We start from the raw sequence: 24,347 nt of genomic DNA on the forward strand, positions 1-24,347 counted from the left end.
TTCTGAAGTGACTTTGAGGGCCCTATATACCAGAAACCCCCCATAAATCACCCCATTTTAAAAACTACACCCTCAAAGAATTCAAAACTGCATTTAGAAAGTTTCTTAACCCTTTAGGCGTTTCACAGGAATTAAAGCAATGTGAAGGTAAAAATTACAAGTTACATTTTTTTGCCGAAAGTTCATTTTAATACATTTTTTTCTGTAACCCAGAAGGTTTTACCAGAGAAACGCAACTCAATATTTATTGACTATATTCTGCAATTTTTTTAAATATCCCATATGTGACCCTAGTGTGCTACTGGACTGAAGCACAGGCCTCAGAAGCAAAGGAGCACCTAGCAGTGGCGGATTAAGCAGACCATAGGCCGTGGGCTGTTACCCAAACTTAGGCCCCCCTTCTCCGCCGCCGCCCTGCCGCGCCATAACTATTGTTAACACTACCTTTTTGTGCAAGCATTAACAAATGGGTGTTACGATTCCCCTTGTCACAGGGCTGTGTCCCTACATAGTGACAGTCTCCAAACATCGCTGGCAGTATCACACTGTGCAGGGACACATCCTCCTGACAAGAGGAATGGTAACACACATTTGTCTATCAGTCCTCGACTGCACAGAGACTTTTTGTGAAATACAAGGATTTCCTATAATAAACATGTAAGGAAATATGTGGATGACCACCTATCACACAAGATTATCAACAGATCACATTGGTGTGCACCACCCAATAAAGCCGTATATATGAGGAAGGGGAAGGAGGAAAAGTATGTGATCTAATACTAATAGTTAACTTTTATTGATATACATTAAAATAAACAATTGAGCTAAAAGTCCAATGGTGCAACAAGGTATGTGTGAGTGACCCCCAAACTCACATACCTGTGGGCCATGTATGGTGTGGTATAGTATACTGGTAAATTGTAGATTGTGTTGCTATCAACAGTGCTTCAGTGAGGAGAACACAAATTTGTGCTTCCAAAGTGGCAAGCATATAGTCTAAGACTGCAGTATAGCAAAAGTGAGGGCAATGGTAGCCAATAGCACTACCATGCGACTGTACTGCAACACAGTGTGAACATGAACTTGCTGTTTACGCCCTCAAGTTGAGGTCTCAGTGAACCAAAGCGTAAGCGTGTGGCGCAGTAATGGCTGCAGAGCTGTCACTTGTATAACAAGGTAATCGCCATACTAAATGACAGAGGGCTGTGTGATGGTAGAATTGATTTTATTATGAAGCAAAATAGTATATACAGGTGTTGGGCAGCAAGTAGGAATGGTTGAAAACTGCTCGTGTTTGTATATCACATCTGCAGAGCGTGACAGTGAATGAGTCAGGGCAAATAACCTGCCACACCATCACGCAGAGCTGCCACGGCACAATTTGAACAGTTGCAGGCAGCTGAATCTCCACGCCGCCGTCCCTGGCGACAGAGCAGTAGCGTGGAAAACAGCCGGGGTTGCCTAGCTGTGGCCGCGCTCAGCATCAGCTGAGAGGCGGTGTCGCAACACTATGCCGGAGTGTGACTCAACTGTCAGTGGAGTCAAACTTAGCATGTGTACTGTTTCTCAGGGCGGAGCGGTGCCTCCAGCGCTGAGAAATCAAAGAACCCCGCAGGATAAGCTGTCCTGCAAGGCAATAGCCCTATTCCCGTGTGTGCACGGGGTAGGCGCCACTGACGAGACCGCACGGTGATTTCACCGGTGGTCAAATGGAGCGTAGCGGCTGGTGAGAGCTCACACCCAGCTGCTCGGGAATAATAGCAGGGTGTGCTGCGCTGACAACACGCTCGTGCTGTAAGCTGAACAGCCGACTGCTGTCAGCAGTGCAGTGTAAGCAGTTGATAGTGGATTAGCCTAGGTATGGCAGCTATGGCCCTGTTTGCACCAAGACATTAAAATATTGGAGCACCCGACGCGCGTTTCGCCAGCATTCTTGCTTCTTCTAGGGGTGGGGGACCGCCATTGAACTGCCCTATAAATAGGGCAGAAAATGATTGACATCCAGGCCAGCCAATCATAGGCCAGGAAGAGAATGCAGTGGTCAAATTGAATGAATGAACACTTGAATAAAGAGCACCAAGTTATAACTGCTCATGTCAGGTTGGACATTTGAAAAAATTTATCAAATATCAAAATAGAGATCATCTAGATTTTAAAAGGGCCAGAAGGATTGCAAAAGAAAAGTAATATAAAGTAAATAAATAAATAAATGAATTGATATATAAAAGAATTTTATTGTGGAGATTTCCCAACCAATATATCCCACAAAAATATATGTTTTAATATCTAAATGTTTAATTTTTTTTACATTTTTAAAAATTAAACAGAAGGTCCCAAGTGGAACATGCATGTTTGGAACACAGTCAGATATCAGAGAAAACTACAGAACCCGAAGTTCTCATTCAGTCCAAATGGATTGACTGTATTAAGATTGCAGATCCATTCTCTTTCTTTTTTGAGCAGTGCCAGATCTAAATCTCCCCTTCTAATGCCCAATCGTATTTGGCATATAGCCCAGCCTTTAAGAGTAGTCCAGTTCAAATTATGTTTAATTTTAAAATGTCTGGCTATTGGGGTAGGGCAAAATGGTTTGTTTCTCGACTGACAATCAATTAGATTCTTGTCATAATTGATGATGGAGTTGATATGTTCCCTGATACGGATACGTAATTCTCTCACTGTTTTGCCAATGTATTTGAGGCCACAAGGGCATTCAAGACAATAAATCACACCTGGTGTGTCACACCTGATGTGGTCCCTGATGCTATGCCTGGTTCCATGTGCATCTATAAAGTGTCTTTTTTGTACCAAGATTCTACAAGCCCTGCACATTTTGCAGGGATAAAATCCAGGGTTCGAGATGGTCCTGGTACTGTTTAGTCTTGAGAAATGGCTCCGTACTAACATGTTCGAAATTGTCTTGCCCTTTCTATAACCCAGAGACACTCTGTTTCCCAAAAGGTTCCTCAATGTGGGGTCACTAAGTAGAATATTCCAATGGCGGTTAAGGGCGTTATTCATTTCATCCCAATTTTGGTGAAAATCTGTAATAAAACGTGGTTGTTCTTGTCCCACATCCTCCTTCACCTTTGGGACCAGCAACGTTTGACACTCAGTTCTCAATGCCCAATTGTATGCCCTTTTGATACTTTTTTTAGAATAATTTCTCACTGACAGTCTATTTTTCAATTCAACTGCCCTTGTTTTAAAGAGCTGAAAGGTTGAACAGTTCCGTCTAAGACGCAAAAATTCCCCTTTGGGGATCCCTTTGATAGTACTAATAGAATGGGCACTTGTGGCATCTAGAAGGCTATTTGTGGCCGTGTCCTTGCGAAAAAGGTCTGTCTCAATGATTCCATGTTCGTTCACAAAGATCCTCACATCCAAAAAAGGGATTGAGTGTTGGTCGTAATTAGTGGTCAATTTTAAATTGAAATTGTTGGTGTTTAGAATTTTTATGAAGTTTTCCAAATCACTGGCGGGACCGTTCCAGATGAACATGATGTCATCAATATAACGCCGCCAAACATTGATGTTAACTGTAAATTGATCCATTGAGGGGCAGAAGACAAATGTTTCCTCCCACCAGCCAAGGTAGAGATTTGCAAAGGTTGGTGCTACTGCTGCTCCCATCGCCGTTCCGCGCACTTGTAAGTAAAACCGTCCATCAAAAACAAAATAATTGTGTTTGAGGATAAAGCTCAGTGCACGTAAAACGAAAGTCCTGCGTATCGGACTGTAGTCCTCCTTCCTCAGTAAAAAGAATTCCACTGCACTGCAACCTGTGTCGTGGTCAATACTGGTGTACAGGGACTCCACGTCACAGGTAGCCAGCCATTCATTCACCTCCAGGGAGCTACCATCCAGATCCTTAAGGATTTGCATAGTGTCCCTGGTGTGGGAAGGCAACTGGTAGACAAGTTCACGCAATTCATGGTCCAAGCAGTGATTACAATTTTCGGTCAAATTTCCCACACCAGAGACAATGGGCCTCCCCGGGGGGTTGGTGGAACTCTTGTGAATCTTAGGAAGGAGGTAAAATGTGGAGATCCTAGGGTTTTGTACTTTGAGAAAATCCCTCTCAGTAGCCGTAATTGCACCTCCTTCGAAACCCTCTGAAATCATGTCGTTATAATCAATGACAAACTGTGAGGTGGGGTCACCCCATAATGGGCGATAGCATGCCTTGTCCATTAATTGTCTCTTCGCCTCATGTAGATACTGATCCTTAGACCATATGACCACATTTCCCCCTTTATCAGAGTTTTTAAAAACCACATCCTCCCATTTTTTCATTTCTTGTAAGGCCCTTTCTTCGTTTGGACTGATATTATTAGATGGGCATGTGGCAGGCAATGACAATAGATCATGTGTTACTAAATCTATAAAAACTTTGATCGCCGGGCAGCTGTCAAGTTGTGGCATTACGCGATTTTTGGATTGGAGTTTCTTCTTGAATTTATAAGGAATTGAAGAACCCGTTTCATTGCCTTCAACTGTTGTTGAATTCTCAGCAAGTAATTCCTCCAAATCCCTAAGAGTGTTCTGTTCTACATACGATAGAGATTCCACATTCCCTGTGCTGGTTGGATCGTTATGTATATGAGTGATTGGTTTATTGTAGAGCTTCTGATAATAAAGTTTTCGTCCAAACAAATGGAGATCCTTAATGACTGTAAATTTATTTAATCTTGTGGTTACACAATAATTAAAGCCTTTTTTGAGGACTGAGATTTGTGAGTTAGTCAATACATGTTTGGAAAGGTTGATGACTCTGAGACAATTCTCACGTGCATCGACAGGGTTGATATTCATTTCTTGTAGGTTCTCCGATGACCTCCTCTCCCTGCTTGGGAGCCCCTGAAACCCCATCTCCCTCTGTCCCATAAAAAAGGGACCTCGGTATGATTATCAGGTTTCTTAGACAGGTTTTTGTGTCTGAGGCTGGGTTCACACGACCTATTTTCAGACGTAAACGAGGCGTATTATGCCTCGTTTTACGTCTGAAAATAGGGCTGCAATACGTCGGCAAACATCTGCCCATTCATTTGAATGGGTTTGCCGACGTACTGTGCAGACAACCTGTAATTTACGCATCGTTGTTTGACAGCTGTCAAACGACGACGCGTAATTGGACTGCCTCGGCAAAGAAGTGCAGGGCACTTCTTTGCCACGTAATTTGAGCTGTTCTTCATTGAACTCAATGAAGCACAGCTCAAGATTTACGAGCGTGTCAGAGCGTGTCAGAGCGTCTCAGACGCCTCGTAAATTACGAGGAGGAGCATTTACGTGTGAAACGAGGCAGCTGTAAACAGTCTGTCTTTTCACACGTAAATGCCTCTCATCGTGTGAACATACCCTTATGGGGTATCTACCCTGGGACTGTGGCGGATCTACATCAGAATCCGAGATATCCGTACCATCAGTCCCGGTGTCCGAGAAGTCATGCGGGTCACTGGGTTCAATATTGTTTTGTACCCTGTTGTGTTGAGTTTTGTTAAGCCTTAAATATTTTGTTTTGCCCCAGTCATAAATCTCACCTCTAGAGTAATCTGCTTTATCACGTGAATATTTCTTCCTCTTTCTATTCTTGACCTTAGTCTCTATCTGATCAATATGATCCATTGTTCTCTTAAATGCTTTCGTGAATTGTACAGAGCTCTCATGGCTCTCCAAATTGTGAGTAAGGGCATCAAGGTCCTTCTCTACAGTATTCAGTATGTGTGTCTCATCCTCAATCAAAATGCCCATGAGTGTTCTGGAGCACTCTGACAATGCTGATTCCCATCTCTCCTTTAACCCTGGTTTGGACAATTCGTATGAGGGAAAGAGTGGGATACGGAGACCCCTAGATATTAGACCTTGCTCCAGATATTGTTCGAGCGTTGATTTAGTCCATGTTGATTGGACCTGCCTAATTTGTAAGTTTTTGAATTTTTTAAGAAGATCATCTATATGCAATTCAGCCGGTAGTGTCCACTGGCTGTAATCCTGATTACCTGAAAAGACACTTGTAACGTCTTCCTTCTGACGTTGCATTCTATGTTTTAACTGGTCCGTAATTTTGGCCATGATCAAAAAATAAAAAATTATGTTGTAGCCTTGGTGGTCAGAGTATGTCCAAGCAGGACACAAAATATGTAAGGAAATATGTGGATGACCACCTATCACACAAGATTATCAACAGATCACATTGGTGTGCACCACCCAATAAAGCCATATATATGAGGAAGGGGAAGGAGGAAAAGTATGTGATCTAATACTAATAGTTAACTTTTATTGATATACATTAAAATAAACAATTGAGCTAAAAGTCCAATGGTGCAACAAGGTATGTGTGAGTGACCCCCAAACTCACATACCTGTGGGCCATGTATGGTGTGGTATAGTATACTGGTAAATTGTAGATTGTGTTGCTATCAACAGTGCTTCAGTGAGGAGAACACAAATTTGTGCTTCCAAAGTGGCAAGCATATAGTCTAAGACTGCAGTATAGCAAAAGTGAGGGCAATGGTAGCCAATAGCACCAAACAAACCATTTTGCCCTACCCCAATAGCCAGACATTTTAAAATTAAACATAATTTGAACTGGACTACTCTTAAAGGCTGGGCTATATGCCAAATACGATTGGGCATTAGAAGGGGAGATTTAGATCTGGCACTGCTCAAAAAAGAAAGTGAATGGATCTTCAATCTTAATACAGTCAATCCATTTGGACTGAATGAGAACTTCGGGTTCGGTAGTTTTCTCTGATATCTGACTGTGTTCCAAACATGCATGTTCCACTTGGGACCTTCTGTTTAATTTTTACAAATTTAAAAAAAATTACAAATTTAGATATTAAAACATATATTTTTGTGGGATATATTGGTTGGGAAATCTTCACAATAAAATTATTTTATATATCAATTCATTTATTTATATATTTACTTTATATTACTTTTCTTTTGCAATCCTTCTGGCCCTTTTAAAATCTAGATGATCTCTATTTTGATATTTGATAAATTTTTTCAAATGTCCAACCTGACATGAGCAGTTAAAACTTGGTGCTCTTTATTCAAGTGTTCATTCATTCAATTTCACCACTGCATTCTCTTCCTGGCCTATGATTGGCTGGCCTGGATGTCAATCATTTTCTGCCCTATTTATAGGGCAGTTCAATGGTGGTCCCCCACCCCTAGAAGAAGCCAGAATGCTGGCGAAACGCTCGTCGGGTGCTCCAATATTTTAATGTCTCCTTGGTGCAAACAGGGCCATAGCTGCCATACCTAGGCTAATCCACTATCAACTGCTTCCACTGCACTGCTGACAGCAGTCGGCTGTTCAGCTTACAGCACGAGCGTGTTGTCAGCGCAGCACACCCTGCTGTTATTCCCGAGCAGCTGGGTGTTAGTTCCTACCAGCCGCTACGCCCTATTTGACCGCCGGTGAATTCACCGTACGGTCTCGTCATTGGGCTCACAGCACGAGCGTGTTGTCAGCGCAGCACACCCTGCTGTTATTCCCGAGCAGCTGGGTGTAAGCTCTCACCAGCCGCTACGCTCCATTTGACCGCCGGTGAACTCACCGTGCGGTCTCGTCAGTGGCGCCTACCCCGTGCACACACGGGAATAGGGCTATTGCCTTGCAGGACAGCTTGTCCTGCGGGGCTCTTTGATTTCTCAGCGCTGGAGGCACCGCTCCGCCCTGAGAAACAGTACACATGCTAAGTTTGACTCCACTGACAGTTGAGTCACACTCCGGCATAGTGTTGCGACACCGCCTCTCAGCTGATGCTGAGCGCGGCCACAGCTAGGCAACCCCGGCTGTTTTCCACGCTACTGCTCTGTCGCCAGGGACGGCGGCGTGGAGATTCAGCTGCCTGCAACTGTTCAAATTGTGCCGTGGCAGCTCTGCGTGATGGTGTGGCAGGTTATTTGCCCTGACTCATTCACTGTCACGCTCTGCAGATGTGATATACAAACACGAGCAGTTTTCAACCATTCCTACTTGCTGCCCAACACCTGTATATACTGTTTTGCTTCATAATAAAATCAATTCTACCATCACACAGCCCTCTGTCATTTAGTATGGCGATTACCTTGTTATACAAGTGACAGCTCTGCAGCCATTACTGCGCCACACGCTTACGCTTTGGTTCACTGAGACCTCAACTTGAGGGCGTAAACAGCAAGTTCATGTTCACACTGTGTTGCAGTACAGTCGCATGGTAGTGCTATTGGCTACCATTGCCCTCACTTTTGCTATACTGCAGTCTTAGACTATATGCTTGCCACTTTGGAAGCACAAATTTGTGTTCTCCTCACTGAAGCACTGTTGATAGCAACACAATCTACAATTTACCAGTATACTATACCACACCATACATGGCCCACAGGTATGTGAGTTTGGGGGTCACTCACACATACCTTGTTGCACCATTGGACTTTTAGCTCAATTGTTTATTTTAATGTATATCAATAAAAGTTAACTATTAGTATTAGATCACATACTTTTCCTCCTTCCCCTTCCTCATATATATGACTATAATAAACTTGTCAGGGGAGGTGACAGATTCTCTATAAATCTAGTGACACACAGGTGACGACGTCTCAGATTCTAGTAGTTTTTTCCCTCTTTTCCTCTCCATCCGGTTCAGACTTCATGACGACTTCTCCCGGGCATGACACATTTCTTCAGAATTTGCCGCTCAGATGTCTTCGGCTCCTCACTTTTCCAACATTTCCACACCTATAAACGAAGATAAAATTATCATGGTGCCACACACTGTGCCCCTAAATATAATAGCACCATGGACTGCGCCACTGAATAAAATAGTACCAAACACTGTGCCAATGAATATAATTGTGTCAAACACTGTAAAGTTAAGCACCACATACACAGTGCCCATGTAGATAGCACCACACACAGTCCCCTGTAGATAACGCCACATACAGCCCCCTGTAGATACCGCCACACACAGCCCCTGTAGATATTACCACACACAGCCCCCTGTAGATAGTGCCAGACACAGCCCCCCTGTAGATAGCATCACACACAGCCCCCTGTAGACAGCACCACACACAGCCCCCTGTAGATAGCGCCACACACACCTCCTGTAGATAGTGCCACACACACCCCACTGTAGATAGTATCACATATAGCCCCCTATAGATATCACCACACAGCCCCCTGTCGATAGCGTCACACACAGCCCCTGTAGATAGCGTCACACATAGCCCCTCTATAGATAGCGTCACACACAGCCCCCGTAGATAGCATCACACACATCCCCCTGTATATCGCGCCACACAGCCCCCTGTAGATAGCATCACACAAAGCCCCCTGTAGATAGCGCCACACCCCCTGTAGATAATGGCACACACATTCCCCTGTAGATAGTGCCAAACAGCCCCCCTGTAGATAGTATCACACACAGCCCCCTGTAGATAGTGCCACACACCTCCTGTAGATAACTCCACACACATCCCCCTGTAGATAGTGCCACAGAGCCCCCTATAGATAGTGCCACACACAGCCACCTGTAGATAACACCACAAAGCCCCCCTGTAGATAGCATCATACACAGCCCCCTGTAGATAGCGCCACACACATCCCCCTGTAGATAGCGCCACACACAGCTCCCTGTAGATAGCGCCACACAGCCCACTGTAGATACTGCCACACACACCCCCTGTAGATACTGCCACACACACAATCCCCTGTAGATAACGCCATATACAGCCCCCTGTAGATAACGCCAGATACAGCCCCCTGTAGATACTGCCACACACAGCCCCTGTAGATAGCGCCACACACACCCCTGTAGATAGCATCACACATAGCCCCCTATAGATAGCGCCACACAGCCCAATGTAGATAGTGTCACACACAGCCCCTGTAGATAAAGCCACATACAGCCCCCTGTAGATATTACCACACACAGCCTGTAGATAGTGCCACACACAACCCCTGTAGATAGTGCCACACACCCCCTGTATATAGCATCACACATAGCCCCCTATCGATAGCGCCATACACAGCCCCTGTAGATAGCATCACACACAGCCCCCTGTAGATAGTGCCACAGAGCCCCCTATAGATAGTGCCACCCACAGCCCTCTGTAGATAGCGCCACACAGCCCCCCTGTAGATAGCATCACACACAGCCCCCTGTAGATAGCGTCACACACAGTCCCCTGTAGATAACGCCAAACAGCCCCCTGTAAACAATGCCACACACCCTCTGTAGATAGTGCCACACACACAGCCCACTGTAAATAGTGCCACACACAGCCCCCTGTAGATATTATCACACACATCCCTGTGTAGATAGCATCACAAACAGCCCCCTGTAGATAGCATCAAACACCGCCCCCCACAGACCCCCTGCAGATAGCTTCACACACAGCCCCCTATAGATAGTGCCACACAGCGCCCCCCCCCCCATATATAGTGTCACACCGTGCTCCCCCTTGTATATAGTGTCGCACAGTGCTTCTCCCCTTGTATATAGTGTCACAAAGCGCTTCCCCCTTTGTATATAGTGTCACACAGAACATCCCCCCTTGTATAGAGTGTCACACAGCACCCCCCTTGTATGTAGTGTCACACAGCGTGTCCTCCTTGTATATAGTGTCACACAGCGCATCCCCCTTGTATATAGTGTCACACAGCAGAACCCCTTGTATGCAGTGTCACACAGTGCTCCCCCTTGTATGCAGTGTCACACAGTGCTCCCCCTTGTGTATAGTGCTACACAGTGCTCCCCTTTCTTGTATATAGTGCCACACAGTGCTCCCCCCTTGTATATAGCGCTACACAGCGCTTCCCCCTTCTCATATATAGTGCCACACAGCGCTCCCCCTCCCAAAGAAAGCACAAATAAAATAAAAAAAATTCTTACCTTGCCCTGTTCCCACGTCAGGCTGAGTGCTACACATCCTCCGGGCGGGACGCATGTGCAAACCAGCGTGATGCAGTGACGTCATCACGCCGGCGTGGCCAGGGAGTCTTCCCAGCGCCTTATAGGCTGCAGACCTAACGTGGCCTGCAGCCTATAGTATTAACTTGTATGTGTATCCTGAAGACGCAGATACAAGTGAATGTGGTTGTCGCTAGAACCGGGGCCCCCTCAGGTGTTAGCGACACCACCAGGCATGCAGTTCGGGGGCCATGGGCCCACGGGTGGCCGCCCGAACCGCCCTAATGATGATCCACCACTGGCACCTAGTGAATTTTGGGGCCTCCTTTTTATTAGAATGTATTTTAGACACCATGTCAGGTGGAAACACCCCCAAAAAGACACAATTTGGAAAACTAGACACCTCAAGGAATTTATCGAGGGTTATAGTAAGCATTTTGACCCTACAGGTTTATTGCTGAATTTAATGGAAGAAAAAATCTAAGGAGGAATCCTCCAGCTCACCATTTAGCAGAATTTGACCGCAGACAGCGCCAGGATGGCCGCGACGGCACGCGGCGTTGGAGCAGGAAAGAAAGGAAACGATGATTCAGCGCATTACAGTTTAAAATGAAACATATGTTTACATTTTATTCCAAATCTAAAAAGAGGGAATAGCTTCCAGGTACAGGGAAATAAATCAAGAGTGTTGCCTATGCGTTTCAGACGTATACTACGTCCTTCCTCATGGCTTGTCAATAGAGGAATACAGATGACTCGAGGCTTATATCCGGTAATCGCAGGTGAAGTAAATTGTGGTTCAGCTTGTTTTTGTTGGAATGCAAGTGGAAATGTACCGTTTTAGCAGGTATACAGATACAATGAATTAGAAACTACTACTCATTTTCAATTATTGCAATGAGTATCATTTGACAGACGGCACAGTGTAATGACAAATTGTAGTCACTTACCTTGCAACCTCGATATCAATTCTGAAGGTCCGATCGAATGGATGTTATGTGGTACATTTCCACTTGTCTATGTTAGAGAGAACTTGGAGCGGGGCTTCATACGCAAGTCTTCCTCCCCGGAAGGATGGTTCTCTTCGTCTTTGTATAGACTACCGGGGTCTCAACCAGATCACGGTGAAAAATAAGTATCCATTGCCATTGATTTCAGAATTATTTGACCGTATACGTGGTGCCAAGAAATTTTCCAAGTTAGACCTGCAGGGGGTCTTACAACCTAATCCGGATTTGCCAGGGTGACGAATGGAAGACGGCATTTAACACCCGGGACGGACACTATGAATATCTAGTAATGCCCTTTGGCCTGTGTAATTCTCCCGCGGTCTTCCAGGAGTTTGTTAATGACATTTTCTGCGACCTCCTCTATGTTTGTGTAGTAGTCTATCTTGATGACATCTTAATTTTTTCTCCAGATCCTATGACTCATCAGAAACATGTCCGTCAAGTCTTGTTGCGGTTAAGGGAGAATCATCTAGACGCCAAATTGGAGAAGTGCGTATTTGAGAGAGATGCTCTACCCTTCCTGGGCTACATAATTTCGAATAGAGGTCTCAAGATGGATCCTGAAAAGGTAAAATCCGTCCTGGAATGGCCACATCCTCAAGGCTTGAGGGCCATACAGCGCTTTCTGGGATTCACCAATTTTTACAGACAGTTTATTCCAAACTTCTCTTCACTAACATCTCCTATCTCTAACCTCACCAAGAAGGGCATGAACGCCAAGGTGTGGACTCCTGAGGCAGAGTCTTCATTCAATAGCCTGAAGAGTGCCTTCACGTCATCCTCTATCCTCCATCATCCAGACGTTTCCCTACAGTTCTCGTTGGAGGTGGGCGCATCATCTATCGGTGCTGGAGCACTCCTGTTCCAGAGAGGTTCCAAGGGCAAGTCTACGGTATGTGGATATTTCTCTAAGCTCTTCTTTTCCGCAGAACGCACCTACTCGATTGGGGATCGGGAGTTATTGGCCCTGGAGGAGTGGAGACATCTACTAGAGGGCGCAGCTCACCCCATCCTGATTTTTACGGACCACAAGAACCTCACCTACCCCCAGACAGCCCAACGGCTGAATCCTCGTCAGGTCAGGTGGTCACTGTTCTTTGCCAGGTTCCAGTTTCAGCTCCATTATCACCCGGCTGACAAGAATGTGAGGGCCGATGCACTGTCTAGGTCTTTTGAGACGGAAGACACTATAGAGATGCCCTAGAACATTATCGACCCGTCCTGTATTGTTTCAGTCAATCCACTGCAAGTTGGGGACATCCCTCCAGGGAGAACTTTTGTGCGCATGGCTGGCCGAAGGAGAGTCCTCCGCTGGGGACACGCCTCTAGACTGGCAGGTCACGCGGGGATCTGTAAGACTCGGGATTTGATTGCCCATCATTTCTGGTGGCCCACGCTGCCCAAAGATGTTATGGACTTTGTTTCCTCCTGCTCTGTGTGTGCAGCTAACAAGGTCACTCACTCCAGACCCGCTGGTCTGCTCCAGCCATTGCCTGTGCCCGATGCTCCCTGGCAGCATATAGCTATGGACTTTATTACGGACCTGCCTCTCTCTGCCGGATGCAACACTGTCTGGGTGGTGGTGGATCGATTTTCTAAAATCGCCCACTTCGTTCCTCTGACCGGTCTTCCGTCTGCTCCTCAACTGGCCAAGCTGTTTATCCAACACATCTTCCGCCTGCACGGCTTGCCGCAGCATATTATGTCTGATCGGGGGGTTCAGTTCACCTCGAGGTTCTGGAGAGCCCTCTGCGGACTTCTAGGTGTGAAGTTGGACTTTTCCTCGACCTACCATCCTCAGTCCAAAGGACAGGTCGAGAGGATCAATCAAATCTTGGAGAACTACCTGCGTCACTTCGTCTCTAGGCAACATGATGACTGGGTACAGTTGCTTCCGTGGGCTGAATTCTCCTACAACAATCATACCAGCGAGTCCGCAAGGAACACTCCGTTCTTCATAGTCCTTGGCCAACACCCACGAATACCTCTCCCGGTTCCTGATTCATCCAAGGTACCCGCTGCTGACGCGGCCTTTAGAGACTTTCTACAAATTTGGCGGCAGACTCGATCCTCCATCCTGCTGGCAGTTGACCATATGAAACGGAGGGCGGACACAAGGAGAAGAGAACCACCTCAGTTTCTTCCTGGCACAAAGGTCTGGCTGTCCTCCAGGAACATTCGACTAAGAGTACCATCATGCAAGTTTGCTCCCAGGTTCCTCGGACCATTCGAGATCCTACAACAAATCAACCCTGTCGCCTATAAGCTTCGGCTGCCTCCTACCCTCAAGATCCCCAACTCTTTCCACGTATCCCTCCTGAAGCCAGTGGCCCTGAACCGTTACACCAAGACTCCTAGCGCTGTGGTTGTCGCCAGCGGCCCTTCAGATGCCTTTGAGGTTCAAGAGATCCTGGACACCAAAAGAGTGAGAGGAAAGACCTTTTATTTGGTGGATTGGAAGGGATTTGGTCCTGAAGAGAGGTCTTGGGAGCCAAAGGAGAACCTCAATGCTCCTGCTCTTCTGAAAAAGTTTCTCTCTCGCTCTGGTCCCAAGAAGAGGGGGCGTAAGAGGGGGGATACTGTGATGTCCGTGGCTGCGGACTGTCAGCTCCGTTCTTCCCCTGACAGCCGCAGCCACGAGTCGGCAAGCGCTGGCCCTAGCCTCCTCCTCAGGAGAAGCCAGCGCTTGCGTCTACTCACCAATGCCGGATCCCGTAGGGTGCGCGCACACGCTCGTGCTCACTCTTAAAGGGGCAGTGCGCGCACGCTCGTTCCCGCTCTTAAAGGAGCAGCGCGCACACCGGACCTCGTTCCTGAACTTTGACCCGTGATTACTCTGGACTATAAGAGGGCACCAGCCCCCTAGTTCTATGCCTGAGCTTTGTTGTTGTATTCCTAGTCTGTCTTGCAAATGGCCCCCTAGTGTTTCCTGCTCCTGTAACCTGTATCCTGATCTAGTGCCGTGCTTGCTGTAGCCGTGATGTGCTGTATTCTACGCCTGACCTGCTTCTCCACACCTGATGTCCACCTGCTGCCAAGTTCCTGCCTAGCCTGCCTTGCTACTGTCCGAGTTGCCACAGGTACCATATATGAACTATAGACTCTGACCTGCATCCTGTTGGCCAGCTGCCATACCACCAAGGCGGTACAGCCCAGTGGGTCCACGAACCCCTCGTGACACACGGCAGGGCTCAGAAGGGAAGGAGCATCATTTGTCTTTTGGAGTTCAAGTTTTGCTAGATTTGTTTTTGGTTGCCATTTCGCATTTGCAAAGCCCTTGAGGGACCAAAACAGTAGAAACACGCCAAAAATGACCCCATTTGGGAAACTACACCCCTCAAGAAATTTATCTAGGGGTATATTGTGCATTTTGACCTTACAGGTTTTTTGCTGAACTGATTGGAATTAGGTCATGAAAATCAACATTGTTTCTAATAAAATTTAGTTATAGCTCAGAATTTTTTTCATTTTCACAATAGAAAAAAGAGAAAAAGACCCTCAATATTTGTAAAGCAAACTCTTCTGAGCATGGCAGTACCCCATATCTGCTAATAAACTGCTGTTTGGACATACGGTAGGGCTTAGAATGGAAGGAGCGCCATTTGACTTTTAGAGCTCAAATTTTGCTGGAATACTTTGCGGCGCCATGTCGCATTTGCAAAGCCCCTGAGGGACCAAAACAGTGGAAACCCCACAAGAATGAGCCCATGTGGATACTACATCTCTCAATGAATTTATTGAGGGGTATAGTGAGCTTTTTGACCCCACAGGTTTTTTATTTTGCTGAATTTAGTGGAATTAGGCCATGAAATTGAAAATCTAAAAATAGTGTAGTACCGTGTTAGCCAGAAACAATATGCAATGTTAAATACCTTTGTGTCAAAAAAGACAAAAGTATAGTAGGTATGATACCTTTATTGGCTAACCATAAAAGTTATATATGCAAGCTTTCAGAGCACAGAGGCTCCTTCTTCAGGTAGGTTACAAATGAATGACTTCGAAAAAAGCACAACATTTAGATGTTACACAAAGACAATTAGTACATGAGGTGATACATAAGTCATCACCCCTATAACCTCCGTTTTATTGCCCCGGCTTATCTTAATGATATATCAACTCATGTACTAATTGTCTTTGTGTAACATCTAAATGTTGTGCCCCCGGTGCTAGCAACAGCCACATTCACTTGTATCTGCATCCTCAGGCAAGGTAGGTACAATATTGTTTTGGGGGGGCTATGTGGTAATATACACGGAAGGGATTGTTGTGTAGCATTATATACACTGGGGGGGGTTGCTGTGTAGCACTATATACAAGGGGGAGATGTGTGGCACTATATACAAGAGAGGCAGCTATGTGGCACTATATGCAAGGGGAAGACTGTGTGACACTATATACAAGGGGGAGCTGTGTGGTACTATATACAAGAGAGGGGGGCTGTGTGACACTATATACAAGAGGTGGGCTGTGTGGCACTATATACAAGGGGGCTGTCTGGCACTATATACAAGTGGGGGCTGTGTGGCACTATAAACAAGGGGGACTGTGTGGCACTATATACAAGGGAGACTCTGTGGCACTATATACGAGGGAGAGCTGTGTGGCGCTATATACAAGGGGGGGACTGTGTGGCACTATATACCAGGGGGCTGTGTGGCACTATTTACAAAAGGGGGAGGGCTGTGTGGCGCTATCTACAATAGGTCTGTGTGTGATGCTATCCCCGGAAAGGCTGTGTGTGGCGCTGTCTACAGGGGGGCTGTGTGTGGCACTATCTACAGGGGGCTGTGTGTGATGCTATCTACAGGGGGCTGTGTCTGGGGCTATTTACAGGGGGGCTGTGTGTGGTGCTATCCACAGGGGTGTATGTGTGGTGCTATCCACAGGGGTGTGTGTGTGGCGCTACCCACAGGGGGGGTGGCGCTATCCACAGAGGGGTGTGGCACTTTCTATAGGGGTGTGTGTGATGCTGTCTACAGGGGGATGTGTTTGGCGCTAATTACAGGGGTGTGTGATGCGATCTACAATCTACAGGGGTTGTGTGGGTCGCTATCTACAGGGGGTCTATGTGGCGCTATCTATAGGGACAGTGGTGTAAGAGAGGGATTCTTTCATTGATGCCTATAATTGGTGTTTATAACGGTCTATTTTACTGGTGTACTTGTAAGGGTATGTTCACACACAAACTCAAAAGCATTTTTGCAGCGTTTTTTTGCTGCATTTTTTTACGGTTGTTCTTGAAAAACGGCTCCAAAAATGTCCCAAGAAATGTCCTACACTTGATTTTCGCGGCCGTTTTTTTACGCGGCCGTTTTTCAAAACGGCCCGTCGGAACAGAACGCCGTTTTTCCCAATGAAATTAATGAACAGATGTTTGGAGGCATTCTGCTTCAGATTTTTCGGTCGTTTTTCAGGCGTTTACGGCCCGAAAAACGGCCGAAAATAAGCCGTGTGAACATACCCTAATTGTAAAGGATCTGCCAGACACAGCTTCGGGGTTAACGCCCATAGGTAATCAGTCTTCACCTGAGTCTATGTCTCTGAGACTGACTCCAGCTTCCACCACTCAGGCTGGCAGGCTTAGGAGTGGGAGAGCCTATCGCAGCCTGGCCAGACTCAGCTAGCTCCCGCCCTCTGTCTATTTATACCTGCCTTTCCTGTTCCTCCTTTGCTTGTGATTCTTCTCGTGTGGTTTCCTGGCCCAGCTACAGCTTCTGACTATTTGATCCTGCTCCATATTGACCCCGGCTTACTGACTACTCTCCTGCTCTGCGTTTGGTACCTCGTACACTCCTGGTTTGACTCGGCTCGTTCACCTCTCTTGTTGCTCACGGTGTTGCCGTGGGCAACTGCCCCATTTCCCTTAGCTATGTGTACCCTTGTCTGTTTGTCTCGTGCACTTACTGAGCGTAGGGACCGCCGCCCAGTTGTACCCCGTCGCCTAGGGCGGGTCGTTGCAAGTAGGCAGGGACAGAGTGGCGGGTAGATTAGGGCTCACTTGTCCGTTTCCCTACCCCTATCATTACATAATCACAAGCCCATTACCTAGTCTACCCTGGTCCCTGTCTCTACTATGGACCCTCTTGAGACCCTGGCACAGCAAATGCAGGGTCTCTCCCTACAGGTCCAGGCCCTGGCTCAGAGGGTCAACCAGCCTGACGCTACCATGGTTGTGCCCCTCACCTCACCTCTTGAACCCCACCTCAAGTTGCCTGACCGGTTCTCAGGGGACCGGAGGACTTTTCTCTCCTTTCGGGAGAGTTGTAGGCTCTACTTTCGCTTAAAGCCTCACTCCTCAGGTTCTGAGAGCCAGCGGGTGGGTATAATTATGTCCCGGCTCCAGGAAGGGCCCCAAGAGTGGCTCCTGACGCCCCTGAACTTTCCTCCGTTGATCGTTTCTTTTCTGCTCTCGGACTCATTTATGACGAGACTGACAGGACTGCCTTTGCCGAGAGTCAGCTGGTGACCTTACGTCAGTGTAAGAGACCTGTTGAGGAGTATTGTTCTGACTTTAGGAAGCGGTATGACTTGACCGACGTCTCAGGGAACGACAACTTGAACGTTTTTGTGTTTTCCCCTCTGACTCCCCCATGATGCCTCCCGAGGTCCCGTTGCTTCGCTCTTCCACGGAAGACTCGGAGGTACCTATGCAACTCGGGGCCTCCGTGTACCCCCGACAACGTAGAGAGTTCCGCAGGAAGAATGGTCTCTGCTTCTATTGTGGGGATGACAAGCATCAAGTGAACACCAGTCCTAGGTGTAAGAATAAGCAGCCGGAAAACTTCCGCGCCTAAGTGATCATCGGGGAGGTCACTTGGGCGCACAGGTATTTCCCGTAAATATGAAACGTAATAAAATCTTGCTTCCCTTTCAGGTCTCTTTTGGTGGTAGGTCTGCTACCGGCAGTGCCTTCGTGGATTCAGGGTCTTCTGCTAATATCATGTCTGTGGAATTTGCTATGTCTCTAGCTATGCCTTTGATTGATTTGCCTAAACCTGTCCCGGTAGTGGGTATCGACTCCACTCCTCTTGCTAATGGTTATTTTACACAGCATACCCCTGTTTTTGAACTCCTTGTTGGCTCCATGCATTTGGAGCACTGCTCTGTACTGTTGATGCAGGGATTATCGTCCGATTTGGTTTTAGGCCTTCCCTGGTTGCAGTTGCATAATCCCACGTTTGACTGGAATACTGGGGAGCTTACCAAATGGGGTAATGAATGCTTGATGTCATGTTTTGCTGTTAATTCTATTTCTCCCCCTGAGGAGGTGAACACGCTACCTGAGTTTTTGCAGGACTTCGCTGATGTTTTCTCTAAGGAGGCCTCCGAAGTGTTACCTCCTCATAGAGAATACGATTGCGCTATCGAATTGGTACCAGGAGCTAAGCTCCCTAAGGGTAGGATATTTAATCTTTCTTGTCCCGAACGTGAAGCCATGAGAGAGTATATCCAGGAATGCCTGGCCAAGGGTTACATTCGCCACTCTACTTCTCCGGTAGGTGCTGGCTTCTCCTTCGTAGGGAAGAAGGATGGTGGTCTTAGGCCATGCATTGACTACCGTAACTTGAATAAGGTCACTGTAAGGAACCAGTATCCCCTTCCTTTGATTCCTGATCTCTTTAATCAGGTTCAGGGGGCCCAATGGTTCTCTAAGTTTGATCTACGGGGGGCGTATAACCTTATCCGCATCAAAGAGGGGGATGAGTGGAAGACTGCGTTTAACACGCCCGAAGGTCATTTCAAATACCTCGTCATGCCCTTTGGGTTGTGTAATGCTCCTGGGGTCTTCCAGAACTTCATAAATAAGATTTTAAGGGATTACCTGGGGGTACTTCTTGTAGTGTACCTTGATGACATACTGGTGTTTTCCAAGGACTTGTCCTCCCACATTGAGCTGTCAGGAAGGTGTTCCAGGTTCTTCGGGAAAACAAACTGTTTGCGAAAACCGAAAAATGTGTGTTTGGGGTACAGGAGATACCATTTTTGGGTCAAATCCTCACTCCTCATGAATTCCGCATGGACCCCGCCAAGGTCCAGGCTGTGGCGGAATGGGTCCAACCTGCCTCCCTGAAGGCGTTACAGTGTTTCTTGGGGTTCGCTAATTATTACAGGAGATTTATTGCTAACTTCTCGGTCATCGCTAAGCCTCTTACGGACCTCACTCGCAAAGGTGCTGATCTCCTCCACTGGCCTCCTGAGGCTGTCCAGGCTTTTGAGGTCCTTAAGAAGTACTTTATCTCGGCCCCGGTGCTGGTTCAGCCCAACCAAATGGAGCCATTTATCGTGGAAGTTGACGCATCCGAGGTGGGAGTGGGGGCTGTCTTGTCCCAGGGTACCAGGTTCCTCACCCATCTCCGTCCCTGTGCCTACTTCTCCAGGAAGTTCTCGCCCACTGAGAGTAACTATGATATTGGCAACCGCGAACTCTTAGCCATTAAATGGCCATTTGAAGAGTGGCGCCACTTCCTGGAGGGTGATAGGCACCAGGTAACGGTCCTTACCGACCACAAGAATCTGGTTTTCCTAGAATCTGCCCGGAGGCTTAACCCGAGACAAGCTCGATGGGCGCTATTTTTTACCAGATTCAACTTTTTGGTTACCTATAGGGCTGGGTCTAAAAATATTAAGGCCGATGCACTGTTGCGTAGCTTCATGGCCAGCCCCCCTTCGGAGGAAGATCCTGCTTGTATTCTGCATCCTGGTACAATCATTTCTTCTATTGATTCTGATTTAGTCTCAGAAATTGCGGCTGATCAAGGTTCAGCTCCCGGGAACCTTCCTGAGGACAAGCTGTTTGTTCCCCTGCAATTCCGGCTAAGGGTACTTAGGGAAAATCATGACTCCGCACTATCTGGTCATCCAGGCGTCCTGGGTACCAAACACCTCATTGCTAGAAACTATTGGTGGCCTGGGTTGCCTAAAGACGTTAAGGCCTACGTCGCCACTTGTGAGGTTTGTGCTAGGTCCAAGACTCCCAGGTCCCGACCAGCGGGCTTACTACGTTCTTTGCCCATTCCCCAGAGACCTTGGACCCATATCTCCATGGATTTTATCACCGATTTGCCTCCATCTCAAGGCAAGTCGGTGGTGTGGGTTGTAGTAGACCGCTTCAGTAAGATGTGCCACTTTTTGCCCCTCAAGAAACTACCCAATGCCAAGACGTTAGCTACCTTGTTTGTCAAACACATCCTGCGTCTCCATGGGGTCCCTGTCAATATTGTTTCGGACAGAGGGGTACAATTTGTTTCATTGCTTTGGAGAGCCTTCTGTAAAAAGTTGGAGATTGATCTGTCCTTCTCCTCTGCCTTCCATCCTGAAACTAATGGCCAAACCGAGAGGACTAATCAATCTCTAGAACAATATTTAAGGTGTTTTATCTCTGACTGTCAATATGATTGGGTCTCATTCATTCCCCTCGCCGAATTTTCCCTTAATAACCGGGTCAGTAACTCGTCAGGGGTCTCCCCCTTTTTCTGTAATTTTGGGTTTAATCCACGGTTCTCCTCCGTTTCACCTGGTAGTTCCAACAATCCCGAGGTAGAGGTCGTTCATCGGGAACTGTGCACAGTCTGGGCCCAGGTTCAGAAGAACCTAGAGGCGTCCCAGAGCGTACAAAAAACTCAGGCTGATAGAAGACGTTCTGCTAACCCCTTGTTTATGGTCGGGGATCTTGTGTGGTTATCGTCTAGGAACTTGCGCCTTAAGGTCCCGTCCAAGAAGTTTGCTCCCCGGTTTTTTGGGCCGTATAAGGTCATTGAAGTCCTCAATCCTGTCTCCTTCCGACTGGAGTTGCCCCCATCTTTTCGAATACTCGACGTGTTTCATGCCTCCCTCCTTAAACGCTGCTCCCCGTCCTTGGCTCCCTCGAGGAAACCTCCTGTTCCCGTTCTCACCCCTGAGGGGGTGGAATTCGAGGTGGCCAAGATTGTGGACAGCAAGATGGTTCAAGGCTCCCTCCAGTACCTGGTCCATTGGAGAGGATACGGGCCTGAGGAGAGGACTTGGGATGTTCACGCTGGGGTATTGGTCAGGAAGTTCCACCTTCGTTTCCCCAATAAACCAGGTCCACTTAGAAAGGGTCCGGTGGCCCCTCATAAAAGGGGGGGGTGCTGTAAAGGAACTTCCAGGCACAGCTTCGGGGTTAACGCCCATAGGTAATCAGTCTTCACCTGAGTCTATGTCTCTGAGACTGACTCCAGCTTACACCACTCAGGCTGGCAGGCTTAGGAGTGGGAGAGCCTATCACAGCCTGGCCAGATTCAGCTAGCTCCCGCCCTCTGTCTATTTATAACTGCCTTTCCTGTTCCTCCTTTGCTTGTGATTCTTCTCGTGTGGTTTCCTGGCCCAGCTACAGCTTCTGACTATTTGATCCTGCTCCATATTGACCCCGGCTAACTGACTACTCTCCTGCTCTGCGTTTGGTACCTAGTACACTCCTGGTTTGACTCGGCTCGTTCACCTCTCTTGTTGCTCACGGTGTTGCCGTGGGCAACTGCCCCATTTCCCTTAGCTTTGTGTACCCTTGTCTGTTTGTCTCGTGCACTTACTGAGCGTAGGGACCGCCGCCCAGTTGTACCCCGTCGCCTAGGGCGGGTCGTTGCAAGTAGGCAGGGACAGAGTGGCTGGTAGATTAGGGCTCACTTGTCCGTTTCCCTACCCCTATCATTACAATAATATTATAGTATTTAAAAATGTACAAATAAGTTTTCTTATTCTCTTATTAAGTATGCTATATTAGCGTTTACTGGGGGTACTGCTTTTGGTCATCAGATTGCCCACCATTGATGCAGACTCGGCCTGCTCCCTAACTACTCCGCTCAAGAGCTACCAAGACTAAGAGGGAACATTGGTAGAAACCCCTGAGAAGTGAGTCCATTTTGGAAACTACACCCCTCAGGGCATTTATCCACGGGTGTAGTGAGCATTTTGACCCCACAGGTTTTTCATAGATTTTATTAGAATTAGGCAGTGAAAATGAAAAATTAATTTTTTTTCAAAAATATGTAGTTTAAGCTCCAAATTTTCTATTTTCACAAGAGGTAATAGGAGAAAAACACAACACAATTTGTTACTCAATTTCTTCCCGGCATGGCAATACGCCATATGTGGCCCTAAACTGATGTTTGGGCACATGGCAGAGCTCAAATTGGAAAGAGCGCCTCACAATTGCAGAGCTCAGAGGCGTGGATTTTGCTTGGTACTAGATCTGTCTGGGGTTTTATTGGTATTTCAGTTTATAACATGGGGAGCATATGTAAGCTGTGCGGAGAACATCTAGGTATAATAAGAGGGTATAATAATGCGGTAAATAAATAATATTTCACAGATATGTGGCCAGTGTTGCACTCATAAATGGTGCCCCAATCTTATTCCCCTTTTGGAGCACACTGCACCTTTTGTTTCACCATTCACAGAGAGCCTTAACGTTTTTATTTTTTCACCAACGGAGCTGTTTGAGGGCTTATTTTTTTCCGGAACAATCTGTAGTTTTCAATGGTACATATGACTTTTTGATTACTTATTATACTAATTTTTGGCAGGCAAGCTGACCAAAAGCCAGCAATTCTGCTATTGTTTTTCATTCTTTTTTTTTTTTCAGTGTTCACCGTATGTTATAAATGAAATTTTTACTTTATTCTGCGGGTCAATACGATTACGGCGAAACCAAATGTATATATATTATACATTTTTTACAGTGTTTGCATAATAAAATCACTTTTTTTTTTAATCATTTATTTTTTGTGTCACCATATTCTCAGACCCATAACTTTTTTACATTTCTGTTAAAATATTTGGGACGCATGCGACTTTTTGATCACTTTTTATTCTATGTTTTGGGAGGGATGGTGACCAATAAACAGCGATTCTGGGGGTGCCGATCGACTAGGAATCACCTAGATGCAGCGATTGCTTTTGATCGCTGCATTAAAGGGGTTAATCGGCCAAATCGAAGGCTAGCTCCAGTCCTGGCTGTTACAGCAGAGTGTCAGCTGTAACATACAGCTGACACCCACAGTTGATGGTGCAGGCTCAGCTTCTGGCCCTGACAGCAAGCCTTTTAGGCCCCGCCTCCAGGCTGGGCCTAAAAGGCTTCCATACTTGGCAGACCCGGAGGCCATTGTTAGGCCTCCGGTTGCCATAGCAACCATCGGCACCCCCGCGTTCGCGTCGCGTGGGTGATGATCGGCTAGAAACTACCTAGATACAGCGATCGCTTTTGATCGTGGCATCTAAGAGTTTAATTGACCGGATCGGAGGCTATCTCCGGTCCTGGCCATACAGCAGGGTGTCAGCTGTAATATTCAGCTGACACCCGCTGGTCCAACTTCTGAGCCTGCTTCATCATTGTCACGTACAGTTGCGTGCTGTTGCGTTAAGTACCTAGCGGCAGCGACTTAACTGTACGTTGTCGTTAAGGGGTTAAATCCTATTT

The 24,347-nt window shown here is 46.9% G+C and overlaps 1 protein-coding gene across 1 annotated transcript in view; it reads right to left on the reverse strand.

Annotated features, from left to right (window-relative positions):
* ATP8B3 (ATPase phospholipid transporting 8B3) overlaps positions 1 to 24,347 on the reverse strand; it is a 761,685-nt gene that overhangs the window by 71,366 nt on the left and 665,972 nt on the right. The gene's annotated exons all lie outside the window — the stretch shown is intronic.

The sequence above is a fragment of the Rhinoderma darwinii genome, chromosome 1 (genome assembly GCF_050947455.1).
Source record: "Rhinoderma darwinii isolate aRhiDar2 chromosome 1, aRhiDar2.hap1, whole genome shotgun sequence".
In the NCBI taxonomy this organism is placed as follows: domain Eukaryota; kingdom Metazoa; phylum Chordata; class Amphibia; order Anura; family Rhinodermatidae; genus Rhinoderma; species Rhinoderma darwinii.